We start from the raw sequence: 25007 nt of genomic DNA, 5'->3' as shown, positions 1-25007 counted from the left end.
AGAACAGCAACTAATTAGCTGATTAGTTAGGCATCAACTGAGGAGTATAAAAGACATCATAAGAAGAAAGTGAGGTGGGAGACCTGGGATAGTTGAGCCCAGTATGCGCTGAGATCTCAAGAAAGGGGAGACCTCTGTTCCTCTCTGGCCATTAGAGAGAGGGCTATAGGACAAGAAACACTGTAAATACTTTGCTGCACAAAGCCATATTGATGTTTGGTGGTGGGAATATAAATACAGTCACACAAAGCTGCCACCTACTGATAGTGTCTGAGAGGTTTTCTTGGGCCTCAGATGATGGGAACGGAGCCTGCCGCATTACAGCATGTCACTTCAGAAAAACTGGATGGGGGGAAGCTTGCTGGAATTTTTTAGCTGAATAGTAATTTTGCTGAAACTGTGGTTGCAGGGTAACCAAAACTATTCATGAATTTGGTTCCACTTTTTCAAAACAAACTATGTCAACATTTCCTTTTAGAAATGAACCATTTGGTTGGAAATGTTGTTTTGAAACAACATTTTGAAGTGTTTCATTCAACATTAAATAAAATGTTTTCAGTTCTTTATTTTAGTTAGGGGTAAAAAAGCACACAAATTTCATCTTAGGTTCAAAAGGAATCTGCCCTTGTTTTGTTTTGTTTGCAGTTCAGCCACTGAACCAAGAAATCGACTGTTTGCTCACTTTAATCTGAAACTCCATCCCTTACATTTCTTATGACTCACATAAGTAAAAGCAGAAATTGTAAGAGTCAGAGATGGTCCAGGTGAATTAACATGTTGTAAAAACTGCTTAGTGATATTTTTAAATGAATCTTCTCTTTGTTTCTCCCAATATTATACAACAGAATGGCAAGTTACATCCATGAAAATTTGCCTTTAACATACATGAGTATACTGCATACAGCTGGAAATTGTACAATGTTACAGATTAGGCTTTCAGTACCCTGATACTGTATTATGTTGACACTTGTCCTTCTAGAATTCTGGGAAGAGTAGTATGGAAGCAACATATGTTGATGTGGTTATATGTATATGGTATCTTTACGATCAGAATATCACTATAATTAAACAGAGGTGGCTGAAAAATGTGAAGTATGTGAGTGAGAGAGAGAGAGAGAAAGGGAATTCATTCAACGTTTCTATATTTGAAAAATTACAATAACTTCCACTAATGTTTAGCACCATTGGACATGTCTGGTTTCAAGGCAGCATTTTCAAACTGTTGGAAACAAAACAGGAGAATCAAAAATATTTTTTGAAAAAAATTGTCCAATGTCCTCTTCTTCAGCAAAAATGTCTTCCAAATTCCCAGATTTAATATTTTTATAAACAAAAATAGAGAGATGTGTTGATGATAAAATTCCCCAGGAAAGATGCTTGAGCAGAGATTCATGTGAGGGTCTATGTACTGTATGGTATGGGGTCAACAGTTATATTGTCAAGAAAAACAATTATATTGTCACAAGGGAGACCCCAGTTATAGTGATATCTGCACAGAATGCTGCTCAAGAAAGTGACGTAATAAATCCCATTGCCCTAGGAGTGATCCACCTGCTTCACTCAAATCTTTGAAGAAACAGCAAAATTGGTCCCAAAGGGCCATTCACACCCATTGGTGGGTTGTGTTTGCATAAATGAGAGAAGAATTGGACTTCGGAGTCATCATTGTGAAAATATTTTTAGCAATTATATGGCCATTTATAGTTTTATGTAAAAACACTATTTTTTTAAAAAGGCATGAAAAGCACTCTCTAAGAAATAACTTCTACATGTAAGTACTTTTAATATTAAAATTTATACCAACTTGGATGCTTTCCTCTGTGCTGTACACACATATACACACCACTGTCACTAGTGATTGTTTGATAATCAATCTGTCAGTTATCAGTAAATCCACAAATCTTGTAATCAATCTGAAGACCATAGCCGATCAAATTCCATCTTGTAGTTATAACATAACTGTGTGAAAATATTGATATATTATTTTGTGTATGCCCATATATGCAGAGCTCTATGTAGCTGGGTACAGGCTGGTATACATAAATAAAATGAAATAGCAATTCACAATTAAAATTAAGCCTAAGATAAAGGTATAAATACTGGTCTTCAGACACATAGTTATTTTTATTGAGGATATTATGTTTCTGTGAAGGACTTGTCAAATTTGAGGGCTATTTTAGGTTTGATTTCTTAATTTGATTTGCCTCATTCTGTTTTACCATTATTTTAGCATGATAGTTATTTGAGATGGGGCTTTAAAAAGATTTTACATTGCTATGGCTAGATTCTACTACACTTTGCTCTGAGAAGCACCTTATTCATCAAGTAGTCCTATTTATTCCAGTGAAACTAATTGTAGAGCAAAGTACAACATGATGTGACTAAAGAGCCAGAATCTGGCTGTTATTAGTTAGGTGAACTTTTATTATTTATTTGTATTATGGTAGAAACTCAACATAATCAGGGACTCATTATAGTAGGCACTGTACATTAGAGCTGAATGAAAAATCTAAATTTCAATCCTATGGGAAATTTTGATATTTTGACATTTGTTTTCATCTTGAATCTGGATAACAAATCAAAATAAGGAATTTTTTTCACAGAATGAAAAAATTCCATTTGGAAGCATTGAAATGTGTTATTTTGACATTTCTAACAAAGTGAAATTTCAAAATACTGAAGGAAGTATTTTGTTTTGGGTTGCTGGATTGAATTGCATCTGCCTAAGGTTTGATTCCGATGTTATACATGCAACTCTGTCAGCATGGGAGATGTTGTCTGGCCAAGGAGCCTTGCCCATAGGGAAGAATGTAGACATATGGAACCTGAACTACAACTCCCATGAAGCACCATGCTCCTTAAGCAGATGTAGCTTTGTGTTTCCGTTTTAGCTCAGTGAATGGAAAAATTTTGATTTGGTTCAAAAAGAACCAACTTTCTCAATTGAAAATTAAAAACAATTGACAAAATTTTAACTTTTCCCCAGAAAATTTTGATCTGGGGGGAATTGACTTTTGTTTGTCAATCATTTTGACAGAAAATCCTTGACCAGCTCTACTGTTCATATATATAATAAGAGTCTCAAAGAGTCTGCAATGTAAACAGCCAAGAAAGACAAAGGGTCCTGCTTAAATACCTATCATTCCATTCTCATTTGTTCTTGGTCTCTAAAGCTTTTCTACATGGGGAAGTTAGTGCACAGCAGTTTAGCTTGGTACACTTAGTACTCCTCAGCTCTTCATTCTGCTTAGAGCTCATTATGCTTGTAGCTCTGTCTTCTTGTAAAATCAATAGTCTCTCTTTAGTTAATTCTTAAGTGAAGACCCTAAATAATAAGCCACTAAAGAGAAGCCCAAATCCTCAGATGGCTTAACCAGAGTACCCCCATCTTACTAAAAATGTTGGCAGAGCTTCCATTTTGGACTCAACTGGTGTTTTATGTGTCTGAACTCTATAATCTGTGTCTGATTTAGAGGATAAGCACCTTAGGGCAGGGACTGTCTTCCAGTGTTTGCACAGTGCCATGTAGAATAACAGCAGGCAAGCCTTCATAATTGAGGATGATAAAGCAGTACATTCCCTATAGTACATTCTCAACCACACTGTCCTAACTTTAAATATCTCAAGTCATAGGTCTTTTGGCACCTTCTTTAAGGGAGACGATTCTGTCCCTGAATAGACTTCACTTCCAGATAGTTATTCTTTTATCCTGATATTGAGCCTACATTTTTCCCATTCATAATTTGATTCTCTTATTTCTAGTTATTTGTGCAATAATAATTACTCTCTCTGTTCTGGATGTTTCTACACCAATCTGTAGATTCAGATGCAACACCAGCTTCCCGACCACTGCAACAAACTTTGCATCCATCTTTTCCTCTTGGAGAAAGGAATGGAGAAATAACCACAAGTGCTTGTCCACTTGTTTAATGTATGATTAGAAGGCATCCAGTCACTTATACCAGTGGTAAGTGAGTGTAAAATGCAACCTATTCGAATGGTATTATTCTATAACTGCTTTCCACTCTTTCTGTACTGGCTTAAATGACAACACAAATTAAATGGAGACTTAGGCCTATGCAGTTGTTTTAATCTTTTCTCTCAGGGCTTGTCTACATGGATATTTAGTTTGCAGCAAGGTAGGGTGTGATTATACCACCTGCACTAGCCTGCTGTTATCTAACAGTCCACGTGCATCCTGCTGACGTGTTAACAGCCCTTTGAGCTAGGCCTATTTCAAAGAGGCAATGATACTGCTGACTCATCCATTCCTCGCTCTTCAGAGGCAAGTAAATTGAGTGTCATGCTGCTCACTGTGGGGCCAGTCTAGCTCTCATTAATGTCAATGGGAAAATTTCCTTTAATTTAATTGAGAATGGAACTGAGCCTTGTGTGGTCCTTGATAAGACCTCCCTGCCCAGAGGTCCTGTCTCCTTTCCATGCACTTTAAAGATCCCATGATACTATGTTAAGAGAAGATAATTCCTTCTGTCTTCATTACCAACATTTCCTTACCTCCTATTTTAACTAATTCAGGATGAAACTCTTGCCTTCACTCTAGAGGTGACTTCTACATTATGGTGCTGTATGTCTATAAGACCGAATTGTGCCCTGTTGATCTGCAAGTGTGTGCCTATGGAGGTTGGGAAAGCTTGCAGCAATAACAGAAAACTGCAGTTCCTGTGCTCTCCAGGTGGCTCACTGCACACATCCTTTGTGCACAAGACACTCCAAAAGATGGTGGGGTGAAAGAGAGAGGAGCTAGTGCCATAGCCCTGCTTTCCTACTCATCAGGGAGCAGTTTTTCTCCTCTGAAGAAGTTCAGCAGCCAGTAGCTTCTCCTGCATGCTGGGAAGCAATGAGCAGAGTCCACTGAGGTGGGAAACCTCTGCTCCCTCAAGCCACACAATATTTGGGTCTTTTGAATGAAACAGCCAATATGAATATTTGAGTTATTATTTGATTTCTTTATTTGTTCCAATTTCTAGTTACAGAAAACATACTTAAACCTTTCTCCCACAGCACATTACATAGGTTAGCCAGCTTCCTTGAAGTAAAACCACATAGCATATGAAACCAAGGCTTTGGTTTCCATGATGTTTCCACATTTTAAATTGTTAGGAAAAGTTACACAACTGATAAATCATTGCCTTAGTTGTTGAGTTGTCTGATATGAAGATATTTAAAAGAATGGACTGTGGGGCCTCAAAAATGCCTCGGGCATCAATATGATTTTCTCTACTGAGTTTAGTTCTCCCTTCTAAATATAAATATTGAGAACAACTGTGAAGATATGTTCTGTAGAATCTCATTCAAGGATGAGAGTTCTGAAATGCTGCCTGTGTTGTATATACATTAGATTGAATGGGTTTTGTTTTAACTGTAAACTAAATAAGCCTATATAATTTTCTAAGGCATACATTCAGGGTTTAGTGCAAGTAAGTAGAAAGAATGCCTATTGATAGTGAAGGACATGGCATACATAAATCTTGCATCAGGCAGGTGTGGTCCTTGAATTTTTCGTAATATTGGAAGAAAATTTTATAATCCAAATTCATTGAACATCTATACATGTCCTACAACAGGGAAACCAAGGCATCTCTCATTTTCATAAGACAGGCAGCTATGTTTCTTTGTGGATTGTTTACTAACTATTTACCTTTATTTCTGAGGAAATTAGCTAGTGTCATCACTCAGATCCATATGTCTACCTATCTAATTTATACAAAAATCAATTGTCCATTTTTCTCCTTAGTACAGATGAAGCTATTGTAAAGTCAAAAGAGGAGATATCTGTAGTGATTGCTAAACATAAGCGGGGGGAGAGGGGGGACTATAATCTCAAAAAACACTTTGTTCTAATAACTGACCAATCCTGACTTTTTAATGGTTACCACTGCATGTAGACAACACATTACAAGATATTGTGATGAATATTCATTTTGCTTATGCTATGCTTTCCCATCAATGACAATGAGAGAATAACTAAAACAATGTTTTATTGCCTACTATAATAGTGAGTACATAACATTAATTATATTATTAATCCAACTAGAAACTCTTATACAAACTATTTCAAGCCATTGGTTGTCTCATTGTAATTGATGGACTGCATTACATTTTAATTTAGTTTTGTTTTCAAGGCATAACACTCAGTTTCATTTAAGTTAATTGTATAACCCAATAAGGAAAGAAATTGCACCAGGAGAATGAGTAATTCAAGGATGGATTCTTCCTGATCCTAGAGGTATAATGAGATATGATCCGTATAGAAATTCTGTCCAAAGCCTTCCAGTTAGCATCATCTTGCAATTCATGGCAATAAGATGGAAGAGAAAAGACTAGAATAATGTACAATATTTGGATTCAGCAGTATATTTTTCTCTGCAAATGGAAATTAACATCAATTATTCAAATTTAGTTATGCTTTTAACCCTCTTAATTGTGAAGTGGTCTCTACTTAATGATTAAACCCAATTCCCATACGATAATAGCAATTATATCTGTTACTCAAGAAGAAAATACATCCTATCTGGCCCAATTTTTGGTTGCAAAATGTCTCCTTTGTGCTACTATTGTAGCACATAGGTGTTTTTAAACTGCTTAAGCTGTTCCTCTCCAGTGTAGGAGATATCCCTGTGTGGTATGTCACCTTCCTTGCAGCTCCGCAATTGGACATTGCAAGGAAAATTTGGTGTGCTATTCTTTTCTGCTGGGATAGCCCTCTCACACTGTGGAAACCTGGGTGCAAGTTAGAGCAATCTTGAGGCTGCTCCAATTTATTTATGTCTTTAGATTGTTATATGTGATAGATTATGCGTATTTCCACACAGTACATTGTAAGGAATTTTTTGTATATTAGTATGTAAGACCAGTCACACTGAAATTGATTCATGAAAAATGGTTTCAGAGTAGCAGCCGTGTTAGTCTGTATTCGCAAAAAGAAAAGGAGTACTTGTGGCACCTTAGAGACTAACAAATTTATTAGAGCATAAGCTTTCGTGAGCTATAGCTCACTTCATCGGATGCATTTGGTGGAAAAAACAGAGGAGAGATTTATATACACACACAGAGAGAACAATGGGTTTATCATACACACTGTAAGGAGAGTGATCACTTAAGATAAGCCATCACCAACAGCGGGGGGGGGGGAAAGGAGGAAAACCTTTCATGGTGACAAGCAGGTAGGCTAATTCCAGCAGTTAACAAGAATATCAGAGGAACAGTGGGGGGTGGGGTGGGAGGGAGAAATACCATGGGGAAATAGTTTTACTTTGTGTAATGACTCATCCATTCCCAGTCTCTATTCAAGCCTAAGTTAATTGTATCCAGTTTGCAAATTAATTCCAATTCAGCAGTCTCTCGTTGGAGTCTGTTTTTGAAGCTTTTTTGTTGAAGTATAGCCACTCTTAGGTCTGTGATCGAGTGACCAGAGAGATTGAAGTGTTCTCCAACTGGTTTTGAATGTTATAATTCTTGACGTCTGATTTGTGTCCATTCATTCGTTTACGTAGAGACTGTCCAGTTTGGCCAATGTACATGGCAGAGGGGCATTGCTGGCACATGGTGGCATATATCACATTGGTAGATGCGCAGGTGAACGAGCCTCTGATAGTGTGGCTGATGTGATTAGGCCCTATGATGGTATCCCCTGAATAGATATGTGGACAGAGTTGGCAACGGGCTTTGTTGCAAGGATAGGTTCCTGGGTTAGTGGTTCTGTTGTGTGGTGTGTGGTTGCTGGTGAGTATTTGCTTCAGATTGGGGGGCTGTCTGTAAGCAAGGACTGGTCTGTCACCCAAGATCTGAGAGAGTGATGGGTCGTCCTTCAGGATAGGTTGTAGATCCTTGATGATGCGTTGGAGAGGTTTTAGTTGGGGGCTGAAGGTGATGGCTAGTGGCGTTCTGTTGTTTTCTTTGTTGGGCCTGTCCTGTAGTAGGTGACTTCTGGGTACTCTTCTGGCTCTGTCAATCTGTTTCTTCACTTCAGCAGGTGGGTATTGTAGTTGTAGGAATGCATGATAGAGATCTTGTAGGTGTTTGTCTCTGTCTGAGGGGTTGGAGCAAATGCGGTTATATCGTAGCGCTTGGCTGTAGACAATGGATCGAGTGGTATGATCTGGATGAAAGCTAGAGGCATGTAGGTAGGAATAGCAGTCAGTAGGTTTCCGATATAGGGTGGTGTTTATGTGACCATCGCTTATTAGCACCGTAGTGTCCAGGAAGTGGATCTCTTGTGTGGACTGGTCTAGGCTGAGGTTGATGGTGGGATGGAAATTGTTGAAATCATGGTGGAATTCCTCAAGAGCTTCTTTTCCATGGGTCCAGATGATGAAGATGTCATCAATGTAGCGCAAGTAGAGTAGGGGCATTAGGGGACAAGAGCTGAGGAAGCGTTGTTCTAAGTCAGCCATAAAAATGTTGGCATACTGTGGGGCCATGCGGGTACCCATCGCAGTGCCGCTGATTTGAAGGTATACATTGTCACCAAATGTGAAATAGTTATGGGTCAGGACAAAGTCACAAAGTTCTGCCACCAGGTTAGCCGTGACAGTATCGGGGATACTGTTCCTGACGGCTTGTAGTCCATCTTTGTGTGGAATGTTGGTGTAGAGGGCTTCTACATCCATAGTGGCTAGGATGGTGTTTTTAGGAAGATCACCAATGGACTGTAGTTTCCTCAGGAAATCGGTGGTGTCTCGAAGATAGCTGGGAGTGCTGGTAACGAAGGGCCTGAGGAGGGAGTCTACATAGCCAGACAATCCTGCTGTCAGGGTGCCAATGCCTGAGATGATGGGGCGTCCAGGATTTCCAGGTTTATGGATCTTGGGTAGCAGATAGAATACCCCAGGTCGGTATATGTTAAATTGTTATATAGATATTTAGAGTAATAAGACTGTTGCATTGGAATACATATTGCACAATATAAAGTGCTCATTATAATAAGGAACTTTTTTATATTATTGGTGTAGAATGAGAGATGAAGTAAAAAGTCTGCAACATATGAGAAATTACTCCAGTATTGGTAGCACAGTTCATTTGCCTCAGGCATCAGTTGGAGGTAGGTGCCATATATTTATGTCATGACATAATGGCACACTGTAGGCTATTCTTACATATTCTCATTCCAAACTCATTTGTCAATTGTCTGTACAAATCCAACATCTTCCTCATTTGGGCAAGTTTATATATCTCTTCTCAGTTGACTGTAAACAATTTGCAAGTGTTGGCTGGCAGGTGATAGATGGGTGGAGATGCTCAGGTGAGGTTCTTGCAGTCTAAGTGCAATGTTGCAAATCTAATTTTTGGAGAGATGCCAGGCTTCTGCTTTCTACTGGAAAGGGTTGGGTATAACAGCAGAAGTCACATCTAAAAAGAAGAGGAATAGGGTTTTTTGGTGATTGAACCAGTTAGTTTTATACTGAAAATGTCTAAGAATGTTTGCTTGATTTTGTTAGTCTGCTACTGTAATTGCTTGCTTGATGCACACTGTATTAGATAGGTTTCAGAGTAGTAGCCGTGTTAGTCTGTATTCATAAAAAGAGAAGGAGTACTTGTGGCACCTTAGAGACTAACAAATTTATTTGAGCATAAGCTTTTGTGAGCTACAGCTCACTTCATCGGATGAAGTGAGCTGTAGCTCACGAAAGCTTATGCTCAAATAAATTTGTTAGTCACTAAGGCGCCACAAGTACTCCTTCTCTTTTTACTGTATTAGATAAGCTCAAATGTAAAGAAAATGATGTTTAAAAGTAAAGCATTTAAAATTCTGATTTTCAGTTTTATAGAATCAGAACTGTTAAAGAGTAGTCCTGTTGTGCTAAGTAAAAGCCGCAGTTCCATGCAATGGGATTGGGGGCTAATGCTGGACTAATTTAGGCCTGGATCCTGCAAATGGATCAATGTAGTCAGACCCTCTTTGACTTGAGTGTAGCTTCATGTGTACATAGAGATAGATCACACTGTATTATCGGGGCCTTTCTATATTATACAGGTTGAAAAATATTTAACTTTTAAAGCAAAATGAACTTAGATCTTATTCTAATAAAACTCCTGCTGAAGTCAATGTAGGGCTTTCAGCATAGCAATCAGATGCTTATTTTTGATTTAATACTGATTTTAGTTGTCTTGGAGTTGCTAAACTGTATCTATTTTTGCTTCTAAACACCTAGGACACTCTTCTAAAGAGGAGCTGTACATACTTATTACTTATTTTGGGCTAGATTTTGAACCCTTAGGGTATGTCTACACTACAAAATTAGGTTGAATTTATAGAAGTCGGGTTTGTAGAAAGCGTTTTTATACAGTTGAGTGTGTGTGTCCCCACACAAATGCTCTAAGTGCATGTAATCGGTGGACTGTGTCCACAGTACCGAGGCAACAGTCTACCTCCGGAGCTTTGCACTGTGGGTAGCTATCCCACAGTTCCCGCAGTCTCCACCGTCCATTTGAATTCTGGGTAGAAATCCCAGTGCCTGATGGGGCTAAAACATTGTTGCGGGTGGTTCTGGGTACATATCGTCAGGCCCTTGTTCCCTCCCTCATTCCCTCCGTAAAAGCAAGGGCAGACAATCGTTTTGCACCTTTTTTCTTGAATTACCTGTGCAGATGCCATACCATGGCAAGCATGGAGCCTGCTCAGCTAACTGTCACCGTATGTCTCCTGGGTGCTGGCGGACATGGTACTGCATTGCTACACAGCAGCAGTTTATTGCCTTTTGGCAGCAGACAGTGCAGTATGACTGGTAGCCGTCATCGATGTAGTCCTGGGTGCTCTTTTAACGGGGCACCTGGGCAAACATGGGAGTGACTCAGCCAGGTCATTTCCCTTGTTTCGTCTCATGGCGATTGAGTCCTACCGGCAGTGCACTGTCTTTTAATCTGCAGCCAGCAAAAGATGATGGCCAGCAGTCATACTGCACCGTCTTCTGCCGAGCACCCAGTATGACGATGGCTAGTGGTCATACTGCACAGTCTGCTGCCAGCAAGATGTATAAAGATAGATGAAGTGGCTCAAAACAAGAAATAGACCAGATTTGTTTTGTATTCATTTTCTCCTCCCTCCCTCTGTGAAATTGACGGCCTGCTAAACCCAGTTTTGGGTTCTATCCTTGAGGTTTTGAGCTCTATCCTTGAGGCGGCCATTCAGTTTCTCGCAAAGCCACCCCCTTTGTTGATTTTAATTCCCTGTAAGCCATGTTGTCAGTCGCCCCTCCCTCCGTCAGGGCAACAGCAGACATTCGTTCCGCACCTTTTTTCTGTGCAGATGCCATACCACGGCAAGCATGGAGCCCGCTCAGATCACTTTGGCAATTAGGAGCACATTAAACACCACATGCATTAGCCAGCAGTATATGCAGCACCAGAATCTAGCAAAGAGAAACCAGGCGAGTAGGTGACAGCAGCGCGGTGACGAGAGTGATGAGGACATGGACACAGACTTCTCTCAAAGCACGGGCCCTGCCAATGTGGACATCATGGTGTTAATGGGGCAGATTCATGCGGTGGAATGCCGATTCTGGGCTCGGGAAACAAGCACAGACTGGTGGGGCCGCATAGTGTTGCAGGTCTGGGACGATTCCCAGTGGCTGCAAAACTTTCGCATGCATAAGGGCACTTTCATGGAACTTTGTGACTTGCTTTCCCCTGCCCTGAGGCGCAAAAATACCAAGATGAGAGCAGCCCTCACAGTTGAGAAGCGAGTGGCAATAGCCCTGTGGAAGCTTGCAATGCCAGACAGCTACCAGTCAGTCGGGAATCAATTTGGAGTGGGCAAATCTACTGTGGAGGCTGCTGTAATGCAAGTAGCCAAGACAATCAAAGATCTGCTGATATCAAGGGTAGTGACCCTGGGAAATGTACAGGTCATAGTAGATGGCTTTGCTGCAATGGGATTCCCTAACTGTGGTGGGGCCATAGACGGAACCCATATCCCTATCTTGGCACCGGAGCACGGAACCCATATCCCTATCTTGGCACTGGAGCACCAAGCCAGCGAGTACATAAACCGCAAGGGGTACTTTTCAATAGTGCTGCAAGCACTGGTGGATCACAAGGGACGTTTCACCAACATCAACGTGGGATGGCTGGGAAAGGTACATGACGCTCGCATCTTCAGGAACTCTGCTCTGTTTCAAAAGTTGCAGGAAGGGACTTTCTTCCCAGACCAGAAAATAACCATTGGGGATGTTGAAATGCCTATAGTTATCCTTGGGGACCCAGCCTTAATGCCATGGCTCATGAAGCCATACGTAGGCAGTCTGGAGAGTAGTCAGGAGCTGTTCAGCTACAGGCTGAGCAAGTGCAGAATGGTGGTAGAATGTGCATTTGGACGTTTAAAAGCACGCTGGCACAGTTTACTGACTCAGTTAGACCTCAGCAAAACCAATATTCCCATTGTTATTACTGCTTGCTGTGTGCTCCACAATATCTGTGAGAGTAAGGGGGAGACGTTTATGACGGGGTGGGAGGTTGAGGCAAATCACCTAGCTGCTGGTTACGCACAGCCAGACACCAGGGCGGTTAGAAGAGCACAGGAGGGTGCGGTGCACATCAGAGAAGCTTTGAAAATATGTTTCATGACTCGCCAGGCTACGGTGTGAAAGTTCTGTTTGTTTCTCCTTGATGAAATCCCCCACCCCTTGGTTCACTCTACTTCCCTGTAAGCTAACCACCCTCCCCTCCTCCCTTCGATCACCGCTTGCAGAGGCAATAAAGTCATTGTTGTTTCACATTCATGGATTCTTTATTAATTCATCAGACAAATAGGGGGATAATTACCAAGGTATCCTAGGAGGGGTGGTGGAGGAGGGAAGGACAAGGCCACACAGCACTTTAAAAGTTTAAAACTTATTGAATGCCAGCCTTCTGTTACTTGGGCAATTCTCTGGGGTGGAGTGGCTGGGTGGCCGGAGGCCCCCCCCAATGCGTTTTTGTGCGTCTGGGTGAGGAGGCTATGGAACTTGGGGAGAAGGGCGGTTGGTTACACAGGGGCTGTAGCGGCAGTCTGTGCTCCTGCTACCTTTCCTGCAGCTCAACCATACGCTGGAGCATATTAGTTTGTTCCTCCAGCAGCCTCAGCATTGAATTCTGCCTCCTCTCATCACGCTGCCGCCACCTTTCAGCTTCAGCCCTCTGTTCAGCTTGCCACCTCTCCTCCCGGTCATTTTGTGCTTTCCTGCACTCTGACATTGTCTGCCTCCATGCATTCATCTGTGCTCTGCCAGTGTGGGAGGACAGCATGAGCTCAGAGAACATTTCATCGCGAGTGCGTTTTTTTCGCCTTCTAATCTTCGCTAGCTCTGAGAAGAAGATCCTGTGATCCTTGAAACACATGCAGCTGGTGGAGGAAAAAAAAAGCGACAGTGGTATTTTGAAAAGACACATTTTATAGAACAATGGGTACACTCTTTCACGGTAAACCTTGCTGTTAACATTACATACATAGCACATGTGCTTTCGTTACAAGGTCATATTTTGCCTCCACCCCCCATGTAGCTAACGGCGGGGAACATTTCTGTTCTGCCATAGGCAAACAGCCCTGCAGGAATGGGCACCTCTGAATGTCCCCTTAAGAAAAGCACCCTATTTCAACCAGGTGACCATGAATGATATCACTCTCCTGAGGATAACGCAGCGAGATAAAGAACGGATGTTGTTTGAACACCAGCAAACATACATTGCAATGCTTTGTTCTACAATGATTCCTGAGTATGTGCTACTAGCCTGGAGTGGTAAAGTGTCCTACCATGGTGGATGGAATAAGGCTGCCCTCCCCAGAAACCTTTTGCAAAGGCTTTGGGAGTACATCCAGGAGAGCCACGAATGCCAGGGCAAATTAATCATTAAACATGCTGGCTTTTAAATCTTGTATAGTATTTTAAAAGGTACACTCACCAGAGGTCCCTTCTCCGCCTGGTGGGTCCGGGAGGCAGCCTTGGGTGGGTTTGGGGTGTACTGGCTCCAGGTCCAGGCTGAGAAACAGTTCCTGGCTGTCGGGAAAACTGGTTTCTCCACTTGTTTGCTGTGAGCTATCTACACCGCCCTCATCATCGTCTTCCTCTTCCCCGAAACCTGCTTCCGTGTTGCCTCCATCTCCATTGAAGGAGTCAAACAACACAGCTGGGGTAGTGGTGGCTGAACCCCCTAAAATGGCATGCAGCTCATCATAGAAGCAGCATGTTTAGGGCTCTGACCGGGAGCAGCCGTTCGCCTCTCTGGTTTTCTGGTACGCTTGCCTCAGCTCCTTAAGTTTCATGCGGCACTGCTTCGGGTCCCTGTTATGGCCTCTGTCCTTCATGCCCTGGGAGATTTTCACAAATGTTTTGGCATTTCGAAAATTGGAACGTAGTTCTGATAGCACGGATTCCTCTCCCCATACAGCAATCGGATCCCGTACCTCCCGTTCGGTCCATGCTAGAGCTCTTTTGCGATTCTGGGACTCCATCATGGTCATTTCTGCTGATGAGCTCTGCATGGTCACTTGCAGCTTGCCACACTGGCCAAACAGGAAATTGAAATTCAAAAGTTCGCGGGCCTTTTCCTGTCTACCTGGTCAGTGCATCTGAGTTGAGAGTGCTATCCAGAGAGGTCACAATGGAGCACTCTGGGATAGCTCCTGGAGGCGAATACCATCTAATTGTGTCCACAGTACCCCAAATTCGACCCAGCAAAACCGATTTCAGCGCTAATCCCCTTGTCGGGGGTGGAGTAAGGAAATCAATTTTAAGAGCCCTTTAAGTCAAAAAAAAGGGCTTCGTCATGTGGATGGGTGCAGGGTTACATTGATTTAACGCTGCTAAATTTGACCTCAACGCCTAGTGTAGACCAGGGCTTACTCTCACTAGTGAGCAGTCAATCATCCAAATAGTCCTGCTGGTGTCAATTGTGGTATAAAGTATGACTCATTGGGAGCAAGGGTGGCACTGGGTGATTTGGTAAAAGATATTTGCCTTAAAATTCCAAGCTGCTGTGCACTGAGAAGTGAGAGTCTTTATTATTTGAAGATCCTTCTATGCAGAATGCGTATCACTGCAATCTAATTCACTCATCTCAGCTAGGAACAATTGTGACCTGTATTGCATTTCCCCAAACACCCCTTTACTGCCTGCACAAGGTTCCCATATTGTGGTTTCAGCATGAGAGGGGAGAACAGCCTCCATTACTCCCATTCACACAGAGATGGAGGAGTGGGTATGCAGGGATAGAGGTCTGGGTAAGTTGCAGCAGGTATAGGGCAGTGCAACTTACTTCTCCTCTAGAGCAATGGAGAAGCAAAGACCATATTCTTACTCTGACGGTAGATGCACTAAATCTTATTCAGAGTTTGTGAAAGCCCATAGTGAAATATTGTCAAGAACACAATACATAAAATATTGAGGCATGATGTAGACCCCTGCTATGTGACGTAATTTAAATTTTTTTTTTGTTCTGAAGGATATAATATTCTTTACCAAGAATCTCTTCCTGATCTTCCTTGAAAGTACAAATCACTTCTCGTATGTCCTAAACTGTTGCGTACTATTGTATGGTTGCTGTGTATCACCTAAAAGTGAATGCATTTCAGTGGGGAAGTATGGGAAATATTTCTATTTAATAAAATACAGATGTTCATAATGTCTGGTATAATTAATTTCCATAGGCCCATTATGACAGAACACACTCCTGTATTCACAGCCTACACAATACTGTAATTATCTTTTTACAAAGTATGTCTTAATCATTTATCATTTGAAAACCTTTATAATTTGAAAAGCTTTATCATTTGAAAACTCACACTTTTCTGGTTTGTATCATCCTGGTAAAATGTGTGGCAACATTGTGCGTGAAGTTGAGATTCCACTATATGGTGTTAACAAGTTCCAAACCCCACAGCCCTGCTCAGACTGAGGTTGGCAAACAGGTCTGTCCTAAACAAAGGAATGTTTGCTCTGCTTAATTTGCATTTAAGCAGTAATCTGAGTCATCAACCAGGAAAAGAAACAAATAAACAAAAAAAAAAGCTCAAACTGTTGAGAAAAACACAAGAAGGATCATCCTTCCACAAAGACTTTCTGTCTTCTAGTGCCCAGCTGGAAATATTTTTCAGTAGGGGGACTGAAACTGTAAAAAGGATGTCAGAGTAGCAGCCGTGTTAGTCTGTATTTGCAAAAAGAAAAGGAGTACCGGAGGCACCTTAAAGACTAACAAATTTATTAGAGCATAAGCTTTCGTGAGCTACAGCTCACTTCATCGGATGCATTTGGTGGAAAAAACAGAGGAGAGATTTATATACACACACACACACAGAGAACATGAAACAATGGGTTTATCATACACACTGTAAGGAGAGTGATCACTTAAGATAAGCCATCACCAGCAGCAGGGGGGGGAAAGGAGGAAAACCGTTCATGGTGACAAGCAAGGTAGGCTAATTCCAGCAGTTAACAAGAATATCAGAGGAACAGTGGGGGGTGGGGTGGGAGGGAGAATACCATGGGGAAATAGTTTTACTTTGTGTAATGACTCATCCATTCCCAGTCTCTATTCAAGCCTAAGTTAATTGTATCCAGTTTGCAAATTAATTCCAATTCAGCAGTCTCTCGTTGGAGTCTGTTTTTGAAGGTTTTTTGTTGAAGTATAGCCACTCTAAGATCTGTGATCGAGTGACCAGAGAGATTGAAGTGTTCTCCAACTGGTTTTTGAATGTTATAATTCTTGACGTCTGATTTATGTCCATTCATTCTTTTACGTAGAGACTGTCCAGTTTGGCCAATGTACATGGCAGAGGGGCATTGCTGGCACATGATGGCATATATCACATTGGTAAATGCGCAGGTGAACGAGCCTCTGATAGTGTGGCTGATGTGATTAGGCCCTATGATGGTATCCCCTGAATAGATATGTGGACAGAGTTGGCAACGGGCTTTGTTGCAAGGATAGGTTCCTGGGTTAGTGGTTCTGTTGTGTGGTGTGTGGTTGCTGGTGAGTATTTGCTTCAGATTGGGGGGCTGTCTGTAAGCAAGGACTGGTCTGTCTCCCAAGATCTGTGAGAGTGATGGGTCGTCCTTCAGGATAGGTTGTAGATCCTTGATGATGCGTTGGAGAGGTTTTAGTTGGGGGCTGAAGGTGATGGCTAGTGGCGTTCTGTTGTTTTCTTTGTTGGGCCTGTCCTGTAGTAGGTGACTTCTGGGTACTCTTCTGGCTCTGTCAATCTGTTTCTTCACTTCAGCAGGTGGGTATTGTAGTTGTAGGAATGCATGATAGATGTAAAAAGGATGGACAAACACCCTGAGGGAGACCCCCTTCTCTCTCCCTGCCAATCACATTCACTGCACCTGAAATGACAGAGGAAACGTTGAATCTGGGAGAAGGGGTCCTGACATACAGGATTTGGTCAGTAAGACTGCTGAAAGCATGTGGTGAGAAACTTTGCTTGAATCTTATATAGCTTGTTAGGTAATAGTAAATGTTTTATCTTTATTTTTCTTGTAACCATTTATGACTTTATGCCTCATTAGTTGTACTCACTTAAAATCTCTCTTTCTAGTTAATAAACTTGTTTGATTGTTTTATCTAATCCAGTGTGTTTAAATGGAAGTGTCTGGGTAATTACATTTTGGGTGACAAATTGCGTGCACATTATTGTTTTAAAGGAATAACAGACTTAATATAATTTGTATTATCCAGGAGAGGGCTGGGCCATACAGGACAAACATTTCTGGTGGGAAATCTAAGACTGGGGGTGTATTGGGGTCACCCTGCAGCATAACCTAGGCTGGTCAGAGCCAGAATGTAACCCAAGTGTGGCTGGCAGGCTGCAGTTACACACAGACACTCAGGGTGTGACTTGCACGCTGGAAGGGCTGTTTTGGGGGGGTTTTTTGTGAGAAGCCTAGGTTGAAAGCTACTTCAGCAAGGCACCTGAGGTTGCAGGGCCTGGGTAATGCAGGTGGTCACGAGTCTGGATCGTACTCTGGTATGTCATCCCTATTGGTTAGATTCTTGAAATGTGGAGTAATCATTCATCCTGGGCCACTGAGTGTAGAAACAGTCCCTAACTTCAACTTTATCTTTTGGTGATCTCTTATGGAAAGGTCAATCAATCTCTTATTGGATTGCAAATATTCAGGTGTCTTTCTAAGCTAGAATGAAAGGCTGAACATGGATAAAAAAGGGACTGTGCACTTGAAATATACAATTATGTTATATCAACATTGTACTGGACCCACCATTGTAGATGATCCCCAGCAGCCATGTTTTCGGCACTTTTTCTTGAGCATAGAGTCCAATGCCATCTACAACTATTATTTTTTTCATGGACAACTTACATTTTCAGTTCATATCCATTCCCTTTAAGCTATTTGGTGCACAGAGTTCACCCACAACCAATAAAACCAATTTTGTTTTTAACTTTAACCTCCTTGTTTATATTAGGACTGTTAAAACAAGATTTTGATTATTTATATCAAATACAGAAAGGCCAAAAAATGTAATGCCCTCAGTTCTTTTTTCCACTCTACATCTCTAATCTTGAAACCTCTGAAAATCAATACAGCATTGTTTATGTAGTGACCATTTTGTCTCCTTAAAAAAAAAAAGGTGCAGATACATGTGCATATATTTAGATGAATAGAGCTAGCTATCCAATGGACTATGGATACATTATTTATTATGAGTTAATAATGTTATAACTCATAACTTGCGGAGCAAAGTGGCTTCACAAGGTGCTAGGAAAGCTCATCAGTAACTTAAAGAAATAAATGATGTACTCATGGTCTGTCAATTGGATATATTGTTTCTGCAACAGAGGGTATTTTTAAGTGTTTAATAATTATTATTGAGCAAGGAGACGAATCAGATCACTTGAAGTGTTTTAAATTCTTTATTCTGTTACATGCCCTGACTTCTAAACATGATATTTTTGAGCTTATAAATATTAGAGATGAGCGAATAGTCAATGAATAATATCTCTGAATGTAATCTCTTGTTCTATTATTGGAATATTAAATGAATGAATGTCTAAAGCTGAGGAAATTGTCATTTTAATTTTATTTGACAAATATCATCTTGAAGTTTTACTCTATGATTTGTCAGTGAATATTTGAAAACTGAGTTCTGTGATCTAAAATCCATCAAAGCCAGTGTGAGTAGAGCTGAGTAAATCATTTATTTTCCCCTGCCGCTGGTTTGGTGGCTAACCCAAAAAATTTAAAAACTAAATTAATTGAAACTTCTTTCAATGAAACTATTTTTCTATAAGAATTGGCTACTTTGAAAAGGGAACACAAAGGGCTGCAGACACAACTGAAACAAATTCATTTTAAATTTTCAAACAAATATTTTCACAAAAACGTTTTTGTCATGTGCACTTTCCTCTAATAAACTTTCAACTTACTTTCCCACTAGAACTTTGTATTTTGTGCTATCTTCTTTTAGTCTGTTTGGTCATTTGGGTTTGCTGTTTCTTTGTGTACTCTGAAGCATTTGTTGCCTGATCTAGGCAACCATAATAATTGTATTAGTTTCTTCTATTGGTCTAGCATGCCAAATATCTGGGAGTGAAAGTGGGGAAAAAAGGACTAGACATATCTCAGCCATGAAACTTCTTCCTTTATTAGTCCCAAATATATCTTCTGCAGGCAATGCCCTTGCAGTCCTTCCTACCCTGGGGAAAGACACACATTTCCTGTCAATTAGAAAAAAAGCTTCTTTGGGTTCACACACCGATCTTCCTTTCAGAGATTGAAAATAGGCTCTGTGTCCAGACTAGCCTATTGTGCATAGTACATCAGTGGGATTAACTGAGAGGAGAGACAGAACTGGAGATAGAAGGCAAAAAGAGCACGAGAATAATGGAATAGAGAAGACAGAGTATTGCCCAGTCCAACTTCCATTAAAGTCAGTGAAAAGATCTTCATTGCTTTTAATGGAGGTTGGATCAGCCTAAGTATGACAGAGACTGATAAAATTCTGGTGCAATGAATTTATCTGTGTGTATGTGTGAATAAAATATAATGTATATAAAATTTTTGAAATTACACCAGTCTTAATTCTATTTCAGTCAGTGGCAAAAACTCCCACTGGCATCAATGGGAACATAAGGCTTTGCTCGTCACTTGAGTTTTGTCTAGTAGCAGTCACTTTATTTTCTGAAGGTGAAATTCATCTCTGTGCAGAGAGGATCAACAGAAAGCTATCATTTAAGTTTTACTCAAGCCCTCAAAATAGGCATAAGTGGGAATTAAATGGCACATAGAACTTGAGCTGGCCCTGTGCATCGTAGTTCCAGCCTGCCTTCCATTATTGTATGTTACCTAGACTGTCCAAGTGTGAACTCATACCAGTGAATACTGGAATACATCCTTTCTGCTCAATATTTCCCACAAACAATTTTAGCAAAAAAACAGAAATAATGGATTTAGGGAAATTGGTGACACAGTGGCCTGATGATGTAACTTTATTTTTCAATGCAGGACATAATCTGTAGAATACCATGGGACAGACCCTCAGTTGGTGTAAACGGCTTTGCTGATTGAGTCCAGCTGAGATTCTGGCCCATGAAAACTTTTCCACTCTGAATTTTCTAGTTTCTATGTGTTGCATACACACTCCAGTTAATTAAACCAAAACAGTGGGCCACGTTCACTGGAATACTCCAGCTGCTTGATGCCTCTCCCCAGCAATGCAAAGCAGCAACACACAACCAGCTGGGCAAGGCAGGCTTACAGCCTTGTATTGCCAAAGTGTTACAAAGCAGCTGGAGAGTGTTGGTGAATCTGGCCCTGTAAATTCAAGTTGTGAGACAGACAAATTGGCACATGAATGGCATATATTTTCTGCAGTGACATTAAAGGCCCAAGTCTGGGTTAAGATGAATACATAGCAGAAATGGGTTTTCTCTACAGCTAGACAGTGGACATCCGCACGACACAGGGACCTTACACTCCACCCTGTGCACCACATAGTAGGTCTCCTTGGTCACTCTCTGCAGAGGAGGGGATGTGGTGGGAGCAAGGCCAGTGGATTTATAAACTGAAATAGTGTTCTGACTGTTCTTTGCTTCCTCCCTGACAGTGGTGGCCGGCTGTAGGTGAATGATGCAGGTTTGAATGTCTTAAAGCACTCCCTAGAGCTAAGGGTTCCTACCCAAAGTTCTGCTATCCCTATGAGCTTTTTCCTTGGAGGAAATTTTTAATCAGGCTTTGCTCCAGTTCTCAGACTTTAGCCCAAAATAAGGATTCCAGGATGCATAACTGAGTATCCCACTTCATTATGTATTCATAATGCTACCAAAACCTGAAACAATAAAAATGACAGTAGCAAATATAACCAGGTGCATCGGAGTTCTAGGTAGAATTGTCTGATCAGTCATAAACACTTAGTGCCATGAATAATAAATTACCTGATTGTTTTCCCCCACCAAGTCTTCCTGTGGGGAAGAGATCACAATATGTCTGCTAAGGCATCTCAGAGAGACTACAGTTTGTGAGTTATGAATGATAGTAGCCCTCAAAGAACAAGGAAGTTGCAACTGCCAACAGCAGCAATGTGATAATGTATAAAATATGTTCTCCCATATCTAGCCTGCTTTTGAGATCCCTCAGAGAATTTTCATAATGAGTGTATTGTGCCTGTCAGGGATTCACTTCCTCACTTCACAGTCACTTTCATCCCCAAAGTTTCAAACTTTTTGTCAAACCGTCTAATTACCTCCCTCTGCCATTAATCATTTCAAAATTGGAGGGCTGGAAATGAGAAGGGACCTCCTGTATCTGTGTCACCTTGCTGGACTGAGTTGTCCTGTTCCAGGAAAATTGACAATTAGCTAAAATGAGCTTTGTTGCAATACCAAGGCTTTTAAATAATAATGAAATGTGAAGGTAATCCAGCCACCTTTCTCCCTCTTTCATTTCTCTTTCATTCTGTCAAGAAAGAAACACACACCCCTCCATCAATTGCTACAGTATGAATCTAGCAATCAAAGAGGGGGATATTCAGAGCAGTGAAATAATTTTTCCAGCCCCACTATTTTCCAGTCTTTGGATCCAATCAGAAGGGTTAGGAGTGATAGTAATACCTAGAGCTGGTAAAAATGGGGGTGCTGGAATTAAAAAAAACATTTCCACTTAGAAGTGTTCAGGATTTTTTGGGGGAAATTTGCATGAAACGTTTTACCATTTTGGGGGGAGGGTGTCAATTTTTCCACTGGAAAAAAAAATTAAAGGAAAGAGAGAGAGAAGAATGCAGGGAGGAACCCTCCCCCAACCTTAAGAGTTTACTTTTTATCAGAAAAAAACAGAAATTTAAAAAAAATTTAATGCAATTTTCATTTTAGAGAAAAAGCCATTTTTCACTGAAAATAACTGTATTAGAAAAATATCAGTGAACTCTAGTAGTACTATATTTGGACCCATTAGAAGGAGAGTGGACAGCTCCCTGTGTACTGTTGGCCCCAGTGGAGATAAACAAATGGGAAACTTGCACAGTCTAAAGAGAAGTGAACCTTTGTTATTTTAAATACTTGCTTTCTCAGAAGAGGATAATTTTGGGCACAGCCACTAGTGACAAAGGAACAATACTCAGAAGAATAACTGCCATTTATTTTATTGAACTTGGAAGGTGTTAAATATATTGCAGTCATTATTTTATCTTACATTTCTCTGATATGCCACACTTCATGTGGGATAGTTACATTTGGGACTTAAGGTGGTTTGTAATAAGAAGAAAGGCCAGTGAAAATTTGTCTTCATGTAAAGAGCCCCACTCACCTACCAATACCAAATCATGATGTACTCCGCCCTAACAAAAACATAGCATAGTTTTTGGGAGAGGCTGTCAGTCACTTGTGATACAAAGAAACAAGGAGCCAGATTTTCTGGTCTGCTCTGTCTTGTCTGTGCTGCTCTAGCATGATCACATTTGCGAAGGACTAAATGTATGAGATGCAGGATGCATTTACTGGACGTTAAACTCAGGATAAACAACTCTGAAGAGGTGACTTTCAAGAAAAGGTGGGTCCAGCCTCCAAAGTTAGATTATATCCAAATTTTCCATAGGGTTTCAGTTTGGTCCATTGTAAAGTTGTAGTCCTGACACCTTAGAATTCCACCTATCTGCCATGGGATTTCCTGACATAAAGCGATAATTCCATTGAATAACACTGAGTTTCTGTTTATATATTTTAAAAAAAGTTACTCCCTTCTTGCAGAACCATTGGAATATTAAGGCTCTAGGATTGCATAGTCTATCTATGAAGTTTAGATCCAAATCTGAATTTCTCCAAGGTCAGGGGTTTTGTTTCAAGACCATAACTATATCTGAACTTCAAGAAGATAAAAGTTAGGGAAAACCTAGAAAGAATAAATGAAGTATTCAGTATCCAACTGGCTCTTGGCATTGGTATCACTTGAAGTTAATTCAGAGAAAGGGTTGCATCATATCCTAAGAGAAATAAGAGAAAGCAGCGAGGTCAATAAAGCCAGTCTAGAGATGTTCTGCTAGTATGGAATGCACTGCTGTGCTTTGTGGACAACAATTTAAGTCAAAAAGCACCGGGCTAATTAGAGAATGATGATTCATCAAGGGCCAAATGTTAGAGAGAATAATGAGAGGGCTGATCAGTTAGTCAAGAGAATTGGAGAGTGAGACTGCTGTACTTTGTTGTGCATATTGAAATGAATGAGACTCAAGAGACTCAAAAGTAGATTCATACTTATAACTTTGAAACAGGAAGGGAATGTACAATAGTTTTCTCTTATTAGCAAGTGACGAGTGAAGTGATAGAGCTATAATGCGTGGAAGAGACATCAAAATTTGCCTTTATGTTGGCAATGTGACATATTGTTAGACAATTGGGGCTATTTCATAGGCAAATGCAAGTAGCAAGAATTAAAAAGCACAATCTCCAGTTGGAGGTGTTGCTTACCTGTAACATTTGTAAATGGCATCACCATATCTTGATGCTGAAACTTAGAGCAGAGCAATGTTCTGATAACAGTGAGCCTTCTTTAAATTCTGTATCACTACTCAGTAGTATAAAATACATTTTCTGCTTCCCAGCTACACTGTGTAAGAAGAAATAGGTTAGCTGTTAATATGGATGATTACTTGGAAATGATTTTAGATTATTGTTGAAGAAACAGAATTACCCTGAAGAGGACTGTCTATATCTCATGGTATGGCATCTTCCTGTTAACATTTGGGAGCTGATTTTATGTGCACTGCTTTCAGAAAATCATGCCAGGAATATCTACAAAAGGATAATTTTCACACCTGAAAGTGAAATGGTAACTGACTGGGGGACACGTCTATATGTATAATTTATGAACTGTTTGACATTCTGAACACTCTGTGTATCTATACCAAACCACAAACTCCATTTTTAAAATAAATTATTCTGTGCCTTCACCTTGGCCTAGTAGCCTCTACACTGAGCTGGAATACTCAGGATGTGTCAGGAGAAATTCCTGCACCTAGTAGACCACTAACAATGGAAGCACTTTTGGACACAAAGCTACCACCCCAGGCAAATGATGCACTCTAGGTAGGTGTGACTAAGGCACAGGTCACTGATGGGGTGGGCTTCTCTTACCTAATGGGGGATTTGAGGCTGACCCGGGTATCACCTGACAAAGGGAACTAGAAGTCTATGAAAGGAAGGGTCTCTCTCCCGGTATTTTGGAAAGGGAATAGAGACCAGAACCAGAAGTCAAGGCTGTGCAGGAGAAGGGGCAGTGGAAGGATCCTGCACTTGGCAGAGTACTCTGACCAAATCCTAAATAATGTTTTGAAATGCTGAGGAAACCCAAGGCAGGGAATGGTATACAGTGTTACTTGTTTTGCAGAGATCTATGTATCTTTTGTGCTGTCTAAGCAAGAGTGACAGTTTTAGACACAGACTTTGCAAAAAGAATATCTATTTGCTTCAACATTCATGCATTCCTGAAGGAGTAAATTATAAATGAGAGTGCCCGCAAGAGTGGAGCTCTGGGAAAGGAAGTGCTTTAGCTACTGGAGAGGTGCAGTGG

The sequence above is a fragment of the Dermochelys coriacea genome, chromosome 1 (genome assembly GCF_009764565.3).
Source record: "Dermochelys coriacea isolate rDerCor1 chromosome 1, rDerCor1.pri.v4, whole genome shotgun sequence".
Classification (NCBI taxonomy): domain Eukaryota; kingdom Metazoa; phylum Chordata; order Testudines; family Dermochelyidae; genus Dermochelys; species Dermochelys coriacea.
This window is presented reverse-complemented; position numbering follows the sequence as displayed.